Here is a 19,730-nt window from a genome sequence, read left to right on the forward strand (position 1 = left end):
TGTGGGCAAATCAACCCCATTAAGGACCATGTTTTTAGAGGGAAAAAGTGAGGTGGAGGCAATTAAACAACACCCAAAAAATGAATAAAAGGGCCTGATTTGGTTGGGAGGCCTGATTTGGATGGGTAATCCTTAGATTTCTTTCCAATTGTACTATTCGGCAAACATTTAGAAAGTGCCTACTATGAGTTGGCTATTGTGGGTGGTCAGCTGGGCTATCTGGCTAGGCGGCATTCATAGGAGATAAGGCATGTGCACAAACCCCAAAAGTCTAAAACACAAAGCAGAATGTGAAACCTGCCCCAAGGGAGTTCAGATAAATCTCTGGAGTTCAGAGTGGGGGCTGCTCCCCCTTAACCTGGGAAGTTCCAGAAACAGACCCTAGGGGCTGAAGCACAGATCTGGAAAGCCTTGTCTATTCTTCCAGGAGTAGCAATTTGCCCCAGCTCCATTTTAAAGAAGTGAAAACCAAAACAGAGAGGCAAATTATTTGCTCTCTGATCATCCAGGTAGTTAGCAACACAGGCTGATTACGAACTACAAACTGATAACTTCCCCCAGAAATTAAGGGTGAAAGATGAAAACAAAGCTCATTTTAGGGGAGGAAATCCAGAGCCACAATGTCCTTTCTCAGTTTAATCCCAAAGACACACCAACCACAATTCAAGGCAGCATAAAAAAATTCATAAGCACGCTGAAGTCACATGTATCTTGGGTCTGAAGGGAGCCAAGGTCTCAGAAGCGGCAGCTCCGCCTACTTGGGGAGGGGTTCTTTGTGCGAAGTCCATCTGCCCCATTATAAGTGAGCTGCAGAGGACACCATGCATCCGGGACAAGACAGAGGAAAGATGAAAACCCAGGCAAGCCCTCTGCTTTTGCAGAGCGAACGTGGCCGCAGGCTTTTCAGCATTGAATTTGAACAAGCCAATGGCATCCCAATCATTGAAACAGGAAGCCAGATAAACAGCATGTTATCAAGGGGGGATCCGGGTGCTTCCCTTAAGCCGGCGCCAGCTGCGCCCTGTGGCTGTCCTAACAAAGTCCCATTGACTCACCAGCTGATTTTCCAGTGTTTGGCACCGGGGGACAAGGAACCCTCTCTGCTGGGTGGATTTCACCCCTGCACACCGCCCCCACCACTCACCCCTCACGTCCTCCCCCAATCCTGCCTCCCCAACGCAGACTGGGCTAATTCTTTATCCCATGACCAGGTTCTATCGGCTCTAGAGAATAGAAGGGACCACAAGAGCCCAAGCACCGAGCGCCCTCAGGTGAGCTCCTGGTGTTCACTCAATCTCTCTTTCTCCTCCCTCCCGCGTCCCCCGGGAAAGCTTCCTCTGAGCGGGAGCCAAAGAGGACAGCCTCAGGGAGTCTGGCGGGCGGACGCTTCGCAGCGCAACCTGGGCACCCAGTGAACATTTTCTGGAACAGCCCGACAAGGTTACCTGCTCCAGCTGCTCCGCTCGCTCCGCTGGGATGGGAGAAAATGTGGGTACAGTGTGTGTGTGTGTGTGTGTGTGTGTGTGTGTGTGTGTGTGTGTGTGTGTGTGTGTGTGTGTGTGTGTGTGTGTGTGTGTGTGTGTGTGTGTGTGTGTGTGTGTGTGTGTGTAATACGCAGTACTTGGTGTCTCTGGTTATAGGATCTCAACACACTTTACGTTGCAGGTATTTCACAGAAAGGGAAACTGAGGCTCCGAAAGGCTGGAGCTGGGTAGCCCCTAGTGAGTCAACTCCTGGAGCAGACACGCAGTCCCCTAAGGACGTCTCGGCACACACCCTCCAGGCGCCTCCGTTGTTATTCCAATGCCTCTCCCGAGCCCAGCCCGCAGCCTCCCCGGGGCACCCGGCTCACCTCCCCCCGGGGCTCGGTCCCGGCCCCACACACTGGGAAGCGGCGGCGGCCCGTCTCCGCCGCCGCGCGCAGCCGGGTCCCCGCCCCTGCGACGACCCCGCGCGGGCCACTCACCCGCGCGCCCGCCCGCTCCGGGTCCCAGTCCGCGCCGCCGCCGCCGCCGCCGCGCAGAGTCGCGCATCCCCCGCGCAGCGCCGGGCCGGGCGCGCTCTCCTCGCGATAAGAAAGTTTCTCCGGGGTCCCCGGCCGGGTCCGCCCCTCGCACGGGGGTCGGCGTCTGCCGCGTGTTCCGGCCGCGCGCTCGCACTAGGGCCGCCGCCGGCTCCGGCCCCACAATGAGCGAGGAGGCGGCATCCTGAACAAAGTGCGTCCCCCGGGGCCGGGCGGCCGGGGGCGGAGCCTCGTGACCCGCTGCCCCAGGCACACGCCGGCTGCCTCCAACGCGGGCCCGGGAGGGGGTGCCCGGCGACTGGGGGTGGGGGGAACAGGGGGTTGGGGGGAACAGGGGGGCGGGCGGGAGGGGAGGCTCTGCTTCTGGTCCCCCTCGCCCTCCTCCCCCCGCACTGTGCCAGTTTAACCCGCAGAGGGGCGGAGGCATGGGTCCCTTCCAGACTTTGTCATTGGAAAGCTATTCCCGTAACCCTTTCCTGCCTTCGCCTTCCCGTCCCGCCTCCCCGGCCGCAGAAAGGCGGCGGCTTGGTGGCTGAGCTGGGGCCGAGAGCTGGCAGGGCAGGAAGCCTTTGCACAATTGAGCCTTTCCTTTGCCCGGGGACCCGCCACCCCCACCCACACCCACGTCCCTGGGCTGCGGCTGGTTCGGCGGTTCTTTGGAAGGGGGCAGATGGATCCGCCAGCCTCCTTGCCCTGCTTCTGACTCCGCCCACCCTTCCTTCCTCTCTACCCAGGTCTGAGCTGGGACTCGTGGGTGCAGAGGTGAGGGGAAGCCCCAGAAGTGCTCGGCAAATAGTAGGTGCTCAGTAAAATAACGTGACTTCTTCCCACTTTCCCGACTCTGCCACTGCCCCTCCTTCTAGGGCCGTGGGAGTGGGAGGAGGGAGCAGAAGACGGGAGAGGAAATGACATGAGCTGAAGAGCGAGAATGGGAAGGAGGTCCTCAGGCCGAACCTCGTGCAACCTCTCTGCGGTGCAAGGATTGCACCCCCCATTCCTCCCCTCCCCACACCCGCCTCCTGGCCTGAAGGCTTCCAGACTGTGCAGGAAGAGTCCAGAAGGAAATCAGGTGTCCCGTGCCCCTGGAGCAAGCTTTGAGCTCTGTAAGTGAAAGGGAGTAGCTGTGGCCAAGGACCCAGCAGATTGGGACCAGAGATTTCACCAGCTCCAGCCAACATGAGGACTGATTTATTTCCCGGGTCTTGAGGGGTTGAGAGATAGAAAGCAAAAAAATGCCAACTCCCTGGGAGGTCTCTGAATGCTTCACCAGCAGCATCAACCAGAGGGAGCAGAGTCAGGATGAAAGCCCCTCAGTCTCGCTGAGCCCCTATCCAGCCAGTCAGGTCACAGGGCATATGGACATAAGGGGAGGATCAAGGACCTCTAGACAGGGACTAGCAGTGACATTGAAGACGGTCCCATGTGATCAAGGGAGAGGATTTTTACATGGCTTTTGTCCATGAAAAGAATGAATTGTCTTTTGAGGTGGGGGGGGTGCTGTCCCTGAGGGATATCGCAGATGAATCCCTTGCCCTGTGTGTGTATAATGGCTAAACATATGGGCTCTTAAGGCAGACTGCCTGGGTTCAAATTCCTGGATCTACCACTTACTAGCCATAGGAATTTGAATGAATTCTTTAATCTCTGACCACCTCCATTTCTTCATCTGTATGTAAATGGGATAATAATTGTCGCTATGTCCTAAGACTGTTGGGAGGATTAAGGGCAATAAACACAGGTGACACGCTTAGAAGAATGCCTGGTAGCATTCTATATGCATCACTGAGTCTGAGTCCAGCAACCCAGCATCCATGTGGCATTCAGTGATGTGCTAACTGGAATTCTGGTCCTGCTCTTCACCTCTGCCTGCAAAGGGGAAGCCTGGTCCTTTAAGAAGAAGCACTGTCTCTTCTTGAGGGCTCATAGAGTGGATCAGCTGAGCTCTTTGGCCCTCCTAGGCCCAGGGACCAAGAGGACACAACAGTCATACAAACCGCTATCAGAGACTGAACCGCCCCTACCCGTCTTGAGGCTAGATACAGGGCCCTCACCCACATGGGTAAGGTTAGAATGAGGCAGTTCCTTGGATGCTACCCAGAAAGGTAAAGAAGGCCAAAGCCATAATTTTGTAAGAGTTAAATTTCTTCCATCAGTGTACGATTAATATTTCTCCCCCATTTATGAATGGCTGATCATACAAGTCCTCTCCGACCCTGCTCCAAATGTCCCCATCATAAGCGTCCAACAGATAAACAGAATAGCATGTGGACAGGTTGGGGGGGCAGAGAACAAACAGGCCAGGCTGGTTGGGGCGACAGGCAGTGGATGTGAAGGCTTCTGGAAGAGAAAGTGCCTAGGACAGAGCAGCAGAGAAGAGAAGCCAGAAGCAACTCTGGACAGAGTGCCGCTGGGGTGTAAGCAGAGTCCCCGCCCATCCCAGAAGTGGCTTCTGCCAAGTGCCTACTTTGTGAGTGATTTTCCTCTGAACACAGTGATGACTCAGTTGCTCTGAATCAAGCAAATGGATTTTCCTTAAATATGAAAATCAATAAGAAGTAAAGGCAATGGCCTGGTTGTGGGGAACGGAGGGTGGAGAGAACAACAGGGGTGCTGGGGATTGAGATGGTAATTGAAGGAGGTTCAGGCTCTCTGCTGGGGGCCCCTTGGCTCAGCATGTGTTCCCCTCCCTCCCTCCCCCCCCCCCCCCCCCCCCCCCCGTCCCCACTAGTGAAGAAGGTGGCCTCTGGGCCCTGCTGACCTTATTGAGACTCCTTAAAACCCAAGGGATTCCCCTTACCCCCACCCCTTCCACAGCTTAGAGCCAACCCGCTTCAGGGCAGGAGATTGTTAACCAGAGGATTAATGTCAGTGTGACAAATGGGTTTTAAAAAATCAGCCCAGGAGCCTGTTGTCACCCCCATAGAGTCTCAGATCTGGCTTGAGTTGAGATGGGGGCTTTGGGAGCCCCCAGGAAGCAGAGCAAGTGGCATTTCCAGACCCAGCCTGATTTCTTGAGGGGGGGGGCTCTGCCTGTTTTCCTGCCACCTTGAGGTCTGTGGACCCATGCTCATTTGTTTCCCCACTTGGGTTATATGATGTGGGACCTTGGGGATTTGAACAGTCAGAGCTCCTACATTCCGTGTGACCCAGGGAGGGACTGCCTTTACCTCTGCCTCTCTTGTTCAGGCCTTTCAGAGCCGTTTGTAAGGCCCTCGGGTGGGGATATGAAGACAGCACGTGGCTTTATTTTCTTGAGCACTTAATAAATGTCATGAGAGCTTCTGAGGTGGAGTCTGAGGGAGCCTCTGACTTCCTCCTCCTCAGCACAGTGGAAAATCACTGGGCACGGTATCAGGAGACCTGAGTCCGCGCTTTGGTTGGGCTGCTGTCTGAAGGGCGTCACCCCAGTGTGCTCATCAGTAAAAACGGGTGTTGACACCCGGGAGACAACAGTAATCACCCACCAAGGCTTAGGTGAGTATTCAGTGAGATAATGGAAGAGAAGGTGGTTTCTAAAGTACTGTGCAAATATAAGCAGAAGTGTGACGATGAGACAGAAAGGACCAGCCCCTCTCCCCGGCCCTGGCTTCTTCCCCACCCCAGTCACATACACTCTGCTTACGGACTCAGTGCTTGAAAACTCACTTCTCAGCGGTAGACACCGGACTGTCCACTAGTAACCCTTGCCCTTTCTAGCTTGATTCATTAACCCAGGAGGGGCTGCATGCCGATGGGAGTGGGGGGGGCGGGGAGTGTGGGCAAAGCATTTGTCCCCATCTGAGGCCACTCAGGCCTCATGACTGGCCTTAGGGTCCCCTTTAAGAAGGGCCCTCTGTGCTGATGGCTTGCGCTTAGGAGGACCTGGGAGAAACGGTCTGTGGGGAAAGCTGGTACCTTCATGAATGTTTTACGAGGCTGAGCGAGTCACTGCCTTATCGGGAAGATGCTGTTTCTCTCCCTTTCTCTGTTACCAGGACGTGAGATGTACTGAAAGTCATCCCAGTGTTTTTCCAAAGATGGCTTTTCAAAATAAGTGTTTCTTTAAGGGGCCAGCAGGGTAGGGGTGGGGTTGACAAGGAGAAACAGTCCCCTTGAAGAAGGCAGGCTCTGGCTACAGCATCCTGGAAAGAAGAGTCATAGTCCTTCCTTCTGTGTAGCACTGGGTGTGGGCCAACTTCAGTTCCAAGAACCTCATATACATTCATCCACTTGATCCTCGCAACGACTCTTTGAAATAGGTATCATTTTTATTTGTATTTTATAGGTGAAGAAATTGAGGTCAGTATCTTGTGTGGTTCTGACAGCTAGTAAGTGCCAGAGCCAGGATTTGAACTGGCAGTCTGGCTACTGAGGCCATGCTTTCAAGTGCTATGTAGAGGCAGAGAAAAGGAGTCTTTCAGTGGCAGTGTGGGGTAGTGGTGAAGGGCTTCATCGTTTTCTAGCTTCAGTACATTTCTTTATTTCTAGCTTCTTAATAGCTGTTTTGAAGTATACATTATGTATTGGAAAGTTCGCCCACTGTCAGTATATGATACTATGATTTCTAGTAAGTCTATAGAGTGGTGAAGCCATCCCTACAATCAAGTTCCAGAATGTTTCCATCACTCCCAGAGTTTCCTCTTTTAGGATGTGTTTTCATCTGACTCTCAACATCCTCATCTGTAAAATGGAAATAACAGTGCCTGCCTCATAGGATTGTTGTCAGCATTAAATGAGCTTGCAAGGTGGTGCCTGGGTGGCTCAGTCATTAAATGTCTGCCTCCGGCTCAGGTCATGATCCCAGGGTCCTGGGGTCGAGCCCCGCATCGGGCTCCCTGCTCCGAGGGAAGCCTGCTTCTCCCTCTCCCCCTGCTTGTGTTCCCTCTCTCGCTGTGTCTCTCTCTGTCAAATAAATAAATAAAATCTTATGAATAAATGAATAAATAAATAAATAAATAAATAAATAAATAAATAAATAAATAAGCAAACCTGCAAATGGTATAGGGTAAATGCTCAAGCAAAGGTGGTTATCATTATAGTCTCTAAGAGTCATTTAAATACACACTTGTAGAACTGGGAGTGGTCTTAAAGTTGATTTCATCCCCCCCTCCCCTTTAAGGGACAAAGAAACTGAGGTGCCAAGATGTTGAGCAATTTGCTCCTTAAGAGCACACAGCAAATTTAATGGCAGGGCTGGAACTGAAACCCAGGTCTCCTGGTTGATAGTTCAATGCTCTCTTATCTCTGGGGAGACTTTCTACCCCAGGCACAGGGATTTCATTGTCTTGCACCCTGCTTTTTGTGGGTGCCCCCAGAACAATGTGGCCTGGCTGACCTGGACCATGGGAGTTTGCCTGTGCTAGAGCTGGAATGCCCAGCATGCTGGCCTTGGTGAGGAGAATGCAGCTGGGGAAGGCTGGGTGCAGGATCAAGGGACAAGAGCCAATGTGGAGGCTGAGGCAGGAATGTCCATTTTCAGAACGGGGGATGTATTAACTCAAGGCATCTAGGAGACAGCCAGTCTCTGTAGAGCCCATGGTTAGGCCAGCTTCATGGGCATGTGACCTGTGCAGTCACATGGGACCCCATACTTAGAAGGACCCCCGGTTTGGTTTAATGCTTTGCTGTTGCAATCTTTAAATTCTTAATAATTTTTTAAACAAAGGAGCCCACATTTTAATTTTGCACTGGATCCCAGAAGTGATGTAGCCAGCTTTACCCATTGGACAGGGCGTGGAGGCCAAGCCAGACTCTCTCTCTTTTTTAAAGATTTTATTTATTGGGGCGCCTGGGTGGCTCAGTCGTTAAGCGTCTGCCTTCGGTTCGGGTCATGATCCCCGGGTCCTGGGATCGAGCCCCGCATCGGGCTCCCTGCTCCGCAGGAAGCCTGCTTCTCCCTCTCCTACTCCCCCTGCTTGTGTTCCCTCTCTCGCTGTCTCTCTCTGTCAAATAAATAAATAAATAAATAAATAAATAAATAGGTTTATTTATTTATTTGAGAGGGAGACAGAGAGGAGCAGAGGGAGGACAAGCAGACTCCACCCTGAGCTCAGAGCCTGACCGACGTGGGGCTCGATCCCATGACCTGAGCCGAAATCAAGAGTCGGACGCTTAACCAACTGAGCCACCCAGGCGCCCCTCTTATATCAATAAATATTCTTAAAATAGTAAGAAAAAAAGTGTCTTGAGAGGGAAAAACGAGGTGTGAAGTGGGACCACTGAAGAATGGTAGATGGAGGCAAAAGAGTTTCAGGCCCATGATAGGGCTTGAAGGCGAGCAGCCTGGACCAAGGGAAGGAAATTGGGTGTGAGAAGCCATTGACAAGAGGGTAGCACCTATGGCATCCTCTTTGGTGATTGATGGTGGGGTGACCGGGGGTGTTGGAGAGCTGTGAGTTGCCAAATGAACCTCTCGATAAAGGTTATAGAGGTGGCTTTGGCTGCACTAAACAGAAATGGATGAGTTGGGGAATTACCTACAGGGGGAGGAGGGGATGGGGCCTAATGTGGGATTTCCTGGGGATTGGGAGGTTGCAGGCAGTGTGTACAGCAGAGAGAGTACAAGCTTTGGAGTTCAGGCAGCAATCGAGTGTCAGATTCACTGTATTCTGTGTTGACCATAACCTTGATTTCTCTCCTATGAAACAGAAATGATCCTGACAACATGTACCTGGCAGGGTTTGGGGGAGGATTTGATGAGGTGATATAGGTAAAGCCCTGGACCCAGTACCTGGCACAGACCCAGAGCCCCAAAATGTTCCCCCTTCAATTAATTCTGTGGTTTGAGGAACTAAAGTGGCAAGAAATCATTTGCATATATAAAGAGCCATTCTTTCAAATATTTCCCTCCCAGCTTTCTGGGAGAGCCACTAGGAGCCAGGATTCTGAGCTCCAGCCTGCAAAGGTCTGAGCTGAGCCAACCGGGAAGGGAGAGGAGCTGGCTGCAGCCAAAGCACTGGGCAGCAAGACAGAGGAGGAGGACTCAGCGCTTTGACTCGCAAGCTGCAGCCAGCGAGGCTGACTTTGGGGCAACCTGGCAAGGGGTCCTACTTTGGGAACTCTAGGAAAGAAGTGCTCTGTGAATGCTTATCCCAGTTTTCCCACATTTCTCTCACCCCCTGGCCCTTTCTGCACATCCCCTTCAGCTTTGGGGAGTGTGGCAATGATTGACGAACCCTCCTGCTGCTGCTTCTGCGCGCGCACGCGCGCGCACACACACACCCATGGGTACAGATGTGTTGGGCAGCAGCTGTACCATGCAACCTACACCTGTTGCCTAGATCAGCTGCTGTAACTCTACTCTTGGGAAGGAGGCCAGGTGCCCCGGCTTGCAGAAGTCCTCCTTTTGGCAGGTGGAAAGGAGAGCCTCTGGCTGTCAGAGCAGTTCTCTCCAGGAGGCTGCTTGGAAAGTGCCAGGGCCCTGGGAATCTCGGCTACAAACTGGAACCCTTTCCAGCCCAGAGTTGCTCCCAGCTGTATCGCTGTCCCACAGGCCCCGGCTGGTTCTCTGACTACTCCCACGCCTACCACACTGGGGTGGGGGAGACGGAGGAGCAAGGGGAGAGACAGACAACCTCCAATGGGATCCATCCCTCTGTCAGCAGCAATGTGGAAGCTGAGCAGCAATGTGGACCAGAGGACTCAAAGAGAACTAGAGCTGGGAAGAAGACTGGCATTGGGGCCAAGGATGAGGAAGGAGTCTGGAAACGAGAGCAGAACTCGCTCTTGTGTGGCTTGGGCCGCCGAGACATTCGTTCCGGAGGCTGAAGCCCGGGAAGGCTTCCATTCCACACTGAGCATGCGTGGAGGCGTGGCCTGGGCAGGCACCGTGGGAGCGCCGCGCAAACGCTGGTCTAAGCCGTGGGAGAGCGAAGCAAGCGACCCTCCTGGAGCCCCTGGGTGCTGAGAGAATCCAGAAATCCCAGGGAGCTGAGGAAATTTCAACAAGGCAAAGCCGAGACACACGTCCTCTGACATGCAGATCCACACAATGCATGGCCCGTGCCAAGACACAGAAAAGCCTGGTAGAAAACCAGATGGTGACTTGGCGTTGCAGATGTCTGGATGTGTGTACGTACACACCCACTTCGGCCTTTGAATGAACATACCTTCCATTTCCCCATGCTACTCCACACTCAGGGAAAGGAATCTAGAGCTGGCGATGCTCAGAGTGATGCCAAGGCCTTACCAGGAAGGTATTCTCCAGTTCCCCATCAGCTCTGGCGGTGCCAGGAGAAACAGCCCATGTGGCAAGCTGCTCCAGGCCAGACGTGAGACACTGCTGACCCCTGCTGGCGGGTTTCTCTCTGCAGCAACCAGGGAAAGCCCCAGGGAGAATGGAGTATTGGAAAAAGCTTGCAATCCGTCTGGGAGGGGTAGGAATACCCCAGTGCAGAATCTCCTCATCTGGAGCTCCTCTGATGAGACCCAGAAGAAGTTAGAGTAAAACCCAGACTGAATTTCTGGGTGGAGTGAGACGGACTTGTGCGTCCTTTCAGCCCCTGTGACTTGGAAGAACTCCCTGCTGCCGAGCTCTGCGAACCTAAATTGGGAAACCATTAGCAACACTCCATTAGCCAAATTAAACCACTCAACCAAAAAAAAAAAAAAAAAAAAAAGGAAGAAAAACCTCTCCTCCGTCTCTCTCCTTTCTTATTGCAGTGCAGAGCCTTCCTGAACTTTTAGCTTAATTTATTGTGAGTCTGACATTCCCCCCTTAGACCTGGGGCTAACATGTGATAATCATGGCTTTATGTCTTTCTTTCCATGGAAAGAGGTTGGTCTTACACTCCTTGGAAAGCCACAGTTAAGAAAGCTGACATCTAGGATATTTGCATCTGTGGTTAGTAATTTTAAAAATCTTTTTCTACACCCAAGGAATGAAATTCAAGTCTTCGAGAATCTTTACTGGAATAGGAACAGGGACCAAAGGAGCACCAGCACTCTGATAATTCCAACAGAATTAGTATGGAAGCCCCAAGAAGTGAAGTCACTCATTGTTAAATTCCTGCCTCTACCCTGCACCCCTTTCTAGCAACAGATCTGGTGCAGAGGGTATGTGTACTCCTTGTCTCTCTACCACCCATCACCAGCAAGCCTCCACTCTGAACACAGTGCCAAAACTGCTCCAGCAAAGGTAATCATTGGCTTCAGAAGCCAAATCTAATATGCATTTTCTTTCTTTTTTTTTTAAGATGTATTTATTTGAGAGAGAGCTCCTGCGAGAGAAAACAGAAGTGGAGGGAGGGGCAGGGGGAGAGATTCCTCAAACAGACTCCCCACTGATCAGTAGCCGGAGGTGGGGCTGGATCCCAGGACCCATGAGAGCATGATCTGAAACCAAGAGTCAGACACTCAACCAACTGAGCCACCCAGACTCCCCTAATGTGTGGTGTTTTTTATTTTTTTAAGATTTTATTTATTTGGCAGAGAGAAGGAACACAAGCAGGGGGAGTGGGAGGCTCCCACTGAGCAGGAAGGAGCCCAGGAAGCCCGAAGTGGGGCTTGATCCCAGTTCCCCGGGATCCTGACCTGAGCCTATCGACTGAGCCACCCAGGTGCCCCCATTTCCCAGTTTTCATGTTGCTTGACTTCTATAGCACCTGATATCCTAACAACTCATTCATTATTTATTCAAAATTTTATTATGAAATATTTTAGACATGCCAAAGGTATAGGAAATAATTTAACAAACATACCTGTTTTATTAGTCAAGGTTCTCCAGAGAAACAGTACTAATAGAATGTTTATTTATTTATTCATTTATTCATTCATTTGTAGGGAACTGGCTCAGGCAATTATGGAAGCTGACAAGTCCCAAGATCTGCAGAGTGGGTTGGCAAGCTGGAGACCCAGGAGAGCCAATGACTTAGTTCCAATCTAAGTTTGAGGGATTGAGAACCAGGTGAGCTGATGGTACACTAGTCCGGAGGCCAGTAGGCTGGAGACCCAGGAAGAAGCTGATGTCCCAGTTCAAAGGCAGTCAGGCAGTAGGAATGCTCTTTTATTCCAGGGAGGGTCAATTGATTGGATGAGGCCCACCTATATTAGGGAGGGCAATTGGATTTATGCAGTCCACCGATTTAAATGTTAATCTCATCCAAAAGCACCCTCACAGAAACACCCAGAATAATTTGGGCCAAATATCTGGGCAGCCCGTGGTCCCGTCAAACTGACATATAAAATTTAGCCATCACACGTATAAACATCTATAGTTTAAGAAATAAAGCAGTACAAATATAGTTTAAGTTTAAGCCCCTCCCCTCCCCCCCGGGGGAAATACTATTCTGAACCTGCTGTTAATCATTTCCATGCATATTTTTATACTCTTACTACACTATACACTATATATGCATTGCATATTTTAACTATTTGAATGGACTCATACTGCGTATAAAATTCTTCTAGAACTTTCCTTTTGATTCAACATTACATTTGTAAGGTTCATTTATGTTGATTCAGGTAGCTTTAGTTTACTCATTTTCACTGCTGTATAACATTTCATTTACAACTATATTACAACTTAGCGATTCTCTTGTTTCCAGTTTTTGCTACTATAACACAGTCTTACTACTATGGAAATTCTCCTACACATCTTATTGTGTACATTTGAATTTCTTCAGGAGTCTACCCACATGGTTGATGGTCTGGACATCTTTAACTTTACCACATTTATGCCAACACCTGGATCGTCAGATCTTTTTTTTGGACAACCAGATAGATGTGAGATTACGGAATATTGTGATTTTAATTTGCATTTCACCAACCACTAACAAGGTTGAGCACCTTTTCATATGTTTATTGGTCATTAGGATTGCCTTCTGGGATGCCTGGGGTGGCTCAGTCGGTTAAGCATCTGCCTTCAGCTCAGGTCATGATCCCAGGGTCCTGGAATGGAGTCCTGCATCAGGCTCCTTGCTCAGGGGGCAGCCTGCTTCTCCCTCTGCCTCAGCCTCTCCCCCTGCTTATGCTCTCTCTCTCTCTCTCTCTGACAAATAAATAAATAAAATCTTTAAAAAAAAGGATTGCCTTCTATTTATTCCTATCTCCTAATCTTTTCTCAGTTGTATTGTTAATCCTTTTTTTCCCTTGATTTGTAATAATTCTCTCTATATTGTGGCTAACAATCCCTTTTCAGTTATATTCTTTTCATTTATCTTTTTCAAGTCTGTGGCTTTTCTCTATCACTACCTTATAGTAGCTCTCTTGAGATATAATTTACTTACTATAAAATTCACAGATTTTAAATGTACAGCTCAATGATTTTTAGTAAATTTAAAGAGTTGTGTAACTGTCACCACAGGCCCGTTTTAGGACATTTCCAACACCCAAGAGCAATCGCTCTAACCCATGTGCAATCAAGCCCAGTTCCTATTTGCAGCCACAGGCAACCACTAATGTGTTTTCTGTCTCTATAGTTTTGCCTTTTCTGGACATTTCACATAAATAGAATCATATAATATATGGGTTTTTTTTGCATCTGTCTCTTTTCACTTAGAATGTTTTTAAAGTTCATTCATGGGGCGCCTGGGTGGCTCAGTCAGTTAAGCGTCTGCCTTCGGCTCAGGTCATGATCCCAGGGTCCTGGGATCGAGCCCCACATCAGGCTCCCTGCTCTGCTGGGAGGCTGCCTCTCCCCCTCCCTCTGCTCCTCCCCTGCTAATGCTCTCTCTGTCTCTCTCTCAAATAAATAAATAAAATCTTTTTTAAAAAATAAAGTTCATTCATATTTTAATATATGTCAGTAGTTCATTTCTTTTCACTGTTGAATGGTATTTCATCGTATGAATATAGCACATTTTGTTTATTTACCAGTTAATGGAGATCTGGCTTATGTTCTATCTGATGAAAAACAGCTCTCATAATTATCATTGCTCCCGCTATGTAATGCATTTTTTTCTCCCTTTATGGTTGCTTTTGAGATTTTTCTGTCTCTCTGGTTCCCAGTAATTTGATGTGCCAACTGTATTTTCTTTATATTTATCCTCCTTGTACCTTGTTAAACCTCTTGGACCTGTGAATTGTTATTTTTTATCAAAATTTCATCCACTGTTTCTTTAAATATTTTGTTCTACCCCACTGTTTCTTTCCTCTCTTTATGGAACTCCAATCCTACGTCTATGAGACTCCTGGCTATTGTTCTACAGCATGTGAATGCTCTCTTAATGATTGTCAAACATTTTTTCTTACTTTGCTTTAATTTGGATAATTTCAATTGGCCTGTATTCAAATCACTAATTTCTTCTTCTGCAGTGTCCAATTTGTTGTTAAGTCCCTCTAGGACATTTTTATTTTCAGATATTATGTTTTTCAATTCTACAGTTTGCATTTAGCTCTTTTTTAGGATTTCTGTTTCTCTTGAAATAACCTACTTCTTGGCTCATTATATTTATTTTTTCTTTTAATTTCTTCAACACATGGATAACAGTCATTTTAAAGTCATTGTCTGCTAATTCCCATAACTGGATCATCTGAGGGTCTGATTTTCTTATGGCTATGGGTCACGGTTTTCTCCTTTATATGTTACATAAAATTTGCCTGTACTCTGTAACTTTTGTATAAAATAGCAGTGGAAACTTAAACTTAACATTTTTTGTCTTGTTTTGTTCATTTTCCAGGGACTGCAAGCTCCGTCCTCTGTTTGGTGGTTGGGGCACAAACATTAAGGATCATCACATCCTCTTGAAGAAGCGATCCTTTTGTCTTTATGAAATGAATCTATTTATCTCTGGTAAATTCTTTGCTCTGAAATAAATTTTGTCTGGTATTAATATAGCAACTCTAACTTTATTTAATTAGTTTTTATCATAGTATATTCTTTCCTATCCTTTTATTAATGTCTTTATATTTAAAGTTCGTTTCTTGTAGGTAACAGATATTTGAGTCTTACTTTTTTTTTTCAGATTTATTTATTTATTTGAGAGAGAGCATGTGCACGTGCATGAGCAGGGGGAGAAGCAGAGGGAGGGGGAGATAGGCAGACTTCCCGCTGAGCAGGGAGCCCGATGTGGGGCTCAATCCCAGGACCCCGGGATCATGACCTGAGCCGAAGGCAGATGCTTAACTGACAGCCACCCAGGTGTCCCTAAATGAGGTGTTTAGACCATTTAGATTTAATATGATTATTGATATGGTTAGGTCATGGAATATTCATGGAGATGGAAGCCAAAGTCTGCTTCTCCTTCAGGTCTCAGGGCCCAGACAGGGCCCAGTAGGGACATGAACAAACTCCCTACTTCCCATACTTCCTACTTCTGGTTCCCAAGACAGCCAAGCTTGAATCTCGCCATTTCTGGCTCATTCAGCCTTTAAACTAGGCTCACCCATCTTTCCCTATAAGGCTGGTGGTTGACACAGCAGGTTCTGAGCATTTGGGCCCTAGTCCCACCAAGGGCCTTGGGCCCTCAGGCTCTCCTGGGGTCCCTGATCTCACTCCCTGTTCATCTCAGCGTCAACCTGCTTTATAACCATAGGGCTGTATTTTATCTCTGACCTAGCTCTTGTTGCTGCATGAGGCCTGCTCCCTGCATCCGTGTTACAACAAAACTGAGCTCCCACGTGAATGTGTGTACATCTTATCTCTCAGGCCACACAACAACTGCTTGTTAATTGTTACTTCCCTGTTTGGGCCCTGCCCACCGCGGCTCTCAAAGACTCAGCTTGGACACAGGCTCTGGGTATTCCTGGCCACTTGCTGTGGTGACACCAGACCATTCTTCCCCCTCTAAGAATTAGTCTTGGCAGAACCTCACATGATGGGCTCCCTCCATGACCATGACTCCCCTGTCTTGGTCAACTGGGGCTGACCATCCATCTCAGCCTCCTCTCACCCCCTTGGAGTTCAGTATGCATCACCCTCTTACTCAGAGTCTCCCCTTTGGAGAAATAAGTTTCATAATTCTTTTTTTTTATTTTTTAAAAAATTTATTTGACAGAGAGAGAGACAGCGAGAGCAGGAACACAAGCAGGGAGAGTGGGAGAGGGGGAAGCAGGCTTCCCGCAGAGCAGGGAGCCCGATGTGGGGCTCGATCCCAGGACCCTGGGATCATGACCTGAACCGAAGGCAGATGCCCAATGACTGAGCCACCCAGGCGCCCGAGTTTCATAATTCTTAGTAAAGATGTTTCAGTGAATATTTCTAAAGTCTCATGTTTTCACTTAGCAATGCCCAGACTGAGAAATGGCCTGCTGTCTTAGAAAAATGCATCTCCTGAGATACCATCAATGCAGGTAGCCACCTGGAATGACCTTCCTGCTTGTGGCAAATTGTACTTTCCAAAAAGGGCTGCAATAATATTTCCTATCCTACATGCTCTTCCAGAACCTTGCCACTCACACATCAAGAGGTGGGGTCCATGTCCCCTTGCCTGGAAAATGGGTGGGGCTTTGTGACTATCTCAATTAGTAGAGAACAGGGGAAGTTCTGCTCTGTGCCTTCTGAGGTTAGGTTACAGAAGGCAAGATAACTTCCTCCACGCTCCCTCTTGGGAGGTGTGTCTTTTTTTTTTTTTGAGATTTTATTTATTTATTTTTGAGAGAGAGCACGAGCAGGGGGAAGGGGCAGAGGGAGAGGGAGAAGCAGACTCCCCACCCTGATGCGGGGCTTGTTCCCAAAGGCAGCCACTTAACTGACTGAGCCACCCAGGTGCCCTGGGATGCTTGCCTTTGTAACCCAGCTGCCATGCTCTGAGGGAATCCTGGCTTCCTGGATAGCCTACATGTAGGGGTTCTGGCTAACAGTTCTCCCAGCCGACAGCCAGCATCAGCTGCCAGCCATGTGAGTAAGGAAGTCTCCATGATGACTCTAGCCAGGTATCATCTGATTGCAATCACATGAGAGATCCTGAGCAAGAACTATCTAGATCTAGCCAAGCTCAGTAAAACCCAGAGCCATGAGAGATAAAAATGACTTGTTTTAAGCTACTAAGTTTGGGGTGATTTGCTACACAGCAATAGATAACCAGAACACTGCCCATCTCCACGTGTCAAATGCCTCACCACCCTTTATGACTGAGCCCATCACCGTATGTTAACCCCCTTAAAGCTTTCCCTGACTCCTGCAGTAGGGTCTCCCCCTCCTGAGCTCCCAATGCTCATTGCCTGTGCCAGTCTCCCATAACACATCCAGGTGCTCACCCATCTCCCCTCTTCCTTTAAAGTCCTGGTTCATCTACTCCTGCACCTAGGCCAACACTTGGCTTGTCGTGGGTGCTCACATCTCTGTCTGGATGGATGATGGGGAAATGTATCTGGGAGAGTGAACATTTGCCAATGGAGAGAAGTGTCCTGAGTTGCAAATTAGCTTCCTGTACCTTCATAGGCCTTTTTCTTTGACTGGTGTCTCAGGATATTTTTGGTTTCTCTACTAGGAACCTAAGATGCCTTGAGGGAGAGGCAGAAGAATTTAAGTATCGGGAGATCCTAGTGAAAAAAGGATTGTCTAAGTCTGGGTTTTGTTTTTGTTTTGTTTTGTTTTTGTGAGTAGGCTCCATGCCCAACATGGGACTTGAACTCACAATCCTGAGATCAAGAGTCACATGCTCTACCGACTAACCCAAACAGGCACCCTTAAGTTGGGAGTTTTCTTTCTTTCTTTTTCTTTTTTTTTAAAGATTTTATTTATTAATTGACAGAAAGAGCAGCAGAGGAAGGAGAAGCAGACTCCCTGCTCAGCAGGGAGCCTGATGGGAGACTTGACTTGATCCTAGGACCCTGGGATCACGACACAAGCCGAAGGCAGACACTTAATGGACTGAGATGCCCAGGTGCCCAAGTTGGGAGTTTTCTTAAGGTTAGTGACTAAAGGGCCGCTTAGGCTACAAGGGCCCCTGAGAAGTGTCTTTCACAAATTTACCAGCAGATGGCAGCCTTGCTCCTGGTTCTTACCTTGCAAACCATGAAGTGAATTTATTGCATTCATAAAATATTAATGAAGCATTTGCTCCATGTAAGGCACTGTGTGAGCTACAAAGGAGGGTAAGCTGCAATCCCTTCCCTCTGAGACCTTCCCGTCTAGTAAACTTGAGCTTGTCTTTAGATTGATGACTCCAAAAGTCAGCCAATCCTTTCTTCTGAGTCTAATTTCATACAATCGGCCCTGATAGAACAGAGGGGTTAAAGGTATTGCCTAAGGTCTGGTTATTTCCAATCTACTTCACTGCCTTAAAACATTGCCATCTGGCCAGATGATCACAGAGAAGGGTGGAGCCGCAAAGATGGTGTCCTAGACAGGAAACAGGGAGACAGGTTTTATTATTTTTAATTTTTTAAAGATTTTTTTTTTATTTGAGAGAGAGAGAGAGCATGAGCTGGGGGAGAGGCAGATGGAGAGGGAGAGGCAAACTCTCCACTGAACAGGGAGCCTGACGTGGGGCTCGATCCCAGGACCCTGGGACCATGACCTGAGCCGAAGGCAGCCGCTTAGCTGACTGAGTCACCCAGGAGCCCCTGAAAACAGGTTTTAAAGCAAGAGGGAAACAAAACTGATTGGCAACAAAGGGCAGCTGGAGTGATGGAGCTGAGTCTTTCAGAGAAACTTCTCCTGAGCCTTCAGCCCAGACCTTGGCTACACTTCTCCCTACAGCCTGTCAGGCTCAGAATAGCAGGAGCCTGCACAGCCAGCTCTGGGGAGTCGGGGTGCGGGGAGCCCCCCGTTCCCTTTTCCCTCCCAGCCCCTCCTGTTTGTCCCTGCCTGCACTCTGGCTCTGAGAACCCCCCACAAGCCAGCAAACGGGAGCAGAGGCCGCGGGGGTAGCAGGAGGGGAAGTGGCCCTGCAGAGCTATCAGGCTGAGGGGACAGGAAGGGGAAGTGGTCATTTTTAAAGTGTTCAGCCTGTTCCACACATACTCTTTTGAGGATCTGACCCTGAGCCTCCCCTGAAGGAGTTTCTGAATCACCTTTTAAGCTCCCCTGGAACATTCTTTGTGCTTCACAGTATTCGTGTCAGCCTGAAAATCAGAACAAATTTCCCAATCCAGGGCCCTTTGTAGTATCCCCTCTGATTCTTTCCAGATGGATTTCCATTTTTCTTGCCTCCACGCATTTTATCTTCATGACCTTCACTTGAAGATATTTTGGTCTTTCTTTTGCTTTTGGCCATCAGGCTCATTTCTCCTGCAAACCCTGAGGGATTCTAAGGGCTCCTCCTTGGGAAATGTGACTATAGAGACCAAGAGCCCAGCTCAGGAGTCCAGCCCATTCCATAGCACCCCCCCCATAAGTAATTGCTATGCCCAATGTGGGGCTCGAACTCATGACCCCGAGATCAAGAGTCCCAAGCTCTACTGACTGAGCCAGCCACGTGCCCCACCGCAGCCCCCCCTTTTGACTTGCCTTGTCACAGCCTCAGAAGTGCAGAGCCAGATCCAACAAGATCCAGGGAGATCCAGCAAAGAGCCTGAGAGATGATCCATTCCCCACACTGGGTCCCTTCATCGTCCCAGGGCTCCACAGAGGGCTGCCAGGGGCTCCTGAAGCTACACCATGAGAATGACACCCTTCCCAAGGACCTCTCTTTCTCTCAACGGTCATTTTCAGCAGTATCTTTTAATGAAGACAAACAGGCAGGGGCGCCTGGGTGGCTCAGTTAGTTAAGCATCTGACTCTTGGTCTCAGCTCAGATCTTGATCAGGGTCATGAGTTCAAGCCCTGCAGTGTGGAGCCTACTTTAAATAATAAATACATACATATGTAAAATGTAGAACACAGGGATGTGTGAAGGAGAATGCA

General features: G+C 49.0%; 1 protein-coding gene and 1 long non-coding RNA gene across 12 annotated transcripts in view; one reads left to right on the forward strand and one right to left on the reverse strand.

Moving 5' to 3' along the window:
* NAV1 (neuron navigator 1) overlaps positions 1–2,097 on the reverse strand; it is a 238,976-nt gene extending 236,879 nt beyond the window's left edge. For all 7 annotated transcript variants that reach the window (XM_027610115.2, XM_027610114.2, XM_027610113.2 and 4 more), the window contains exon 1: positions 1,967–2,097. The gene's annotated coding sequence lies outside the window, so the exon portion shown is untranslated. The remainder of the gene's footprint in view (positions 1–1,966) is intronic.
* LOC113931918 lies at positions 833–14,772 on the forward strand. Of its 5 annotated transcripts, none has more exons than XR_003522919.2 (6): positions 833–1,271; positions 2,758–2,818; positions 10,880–11,138; positions 11,783–11,906; positions 12,625–12,778; positions 14,620–14,772. It is a non-coding gene; the product is annotated as an uncharacterized LOC113931918 (long non-coding RNA). The 5 variants fall into 5 exon arrangements; XR_003522916.2 differs by having other exon boundaries at positions 12,625–12,724; XR_003522915.2 differs by lacking the exon at positions 12,625–12,778.
* The last annotated feature ends 4,958 nt before the right edge of the window (positions 14,773–19,730 follow it).

This window comes from Zalophus californianus, chromosome 10 (assembly GCF_009762305.2).
Source record: "Zalophus californianus isolate mZalCal1 chromosome 10, mZalCal1.pri.v2, whole genome shotgun sequence".
Classification (NCBI taxonomy): Eukaryota; Metazoa; Chordata; class Mammalia; order Carnivora; family Otariidae; genus Zalophus; species Zalophus californianus.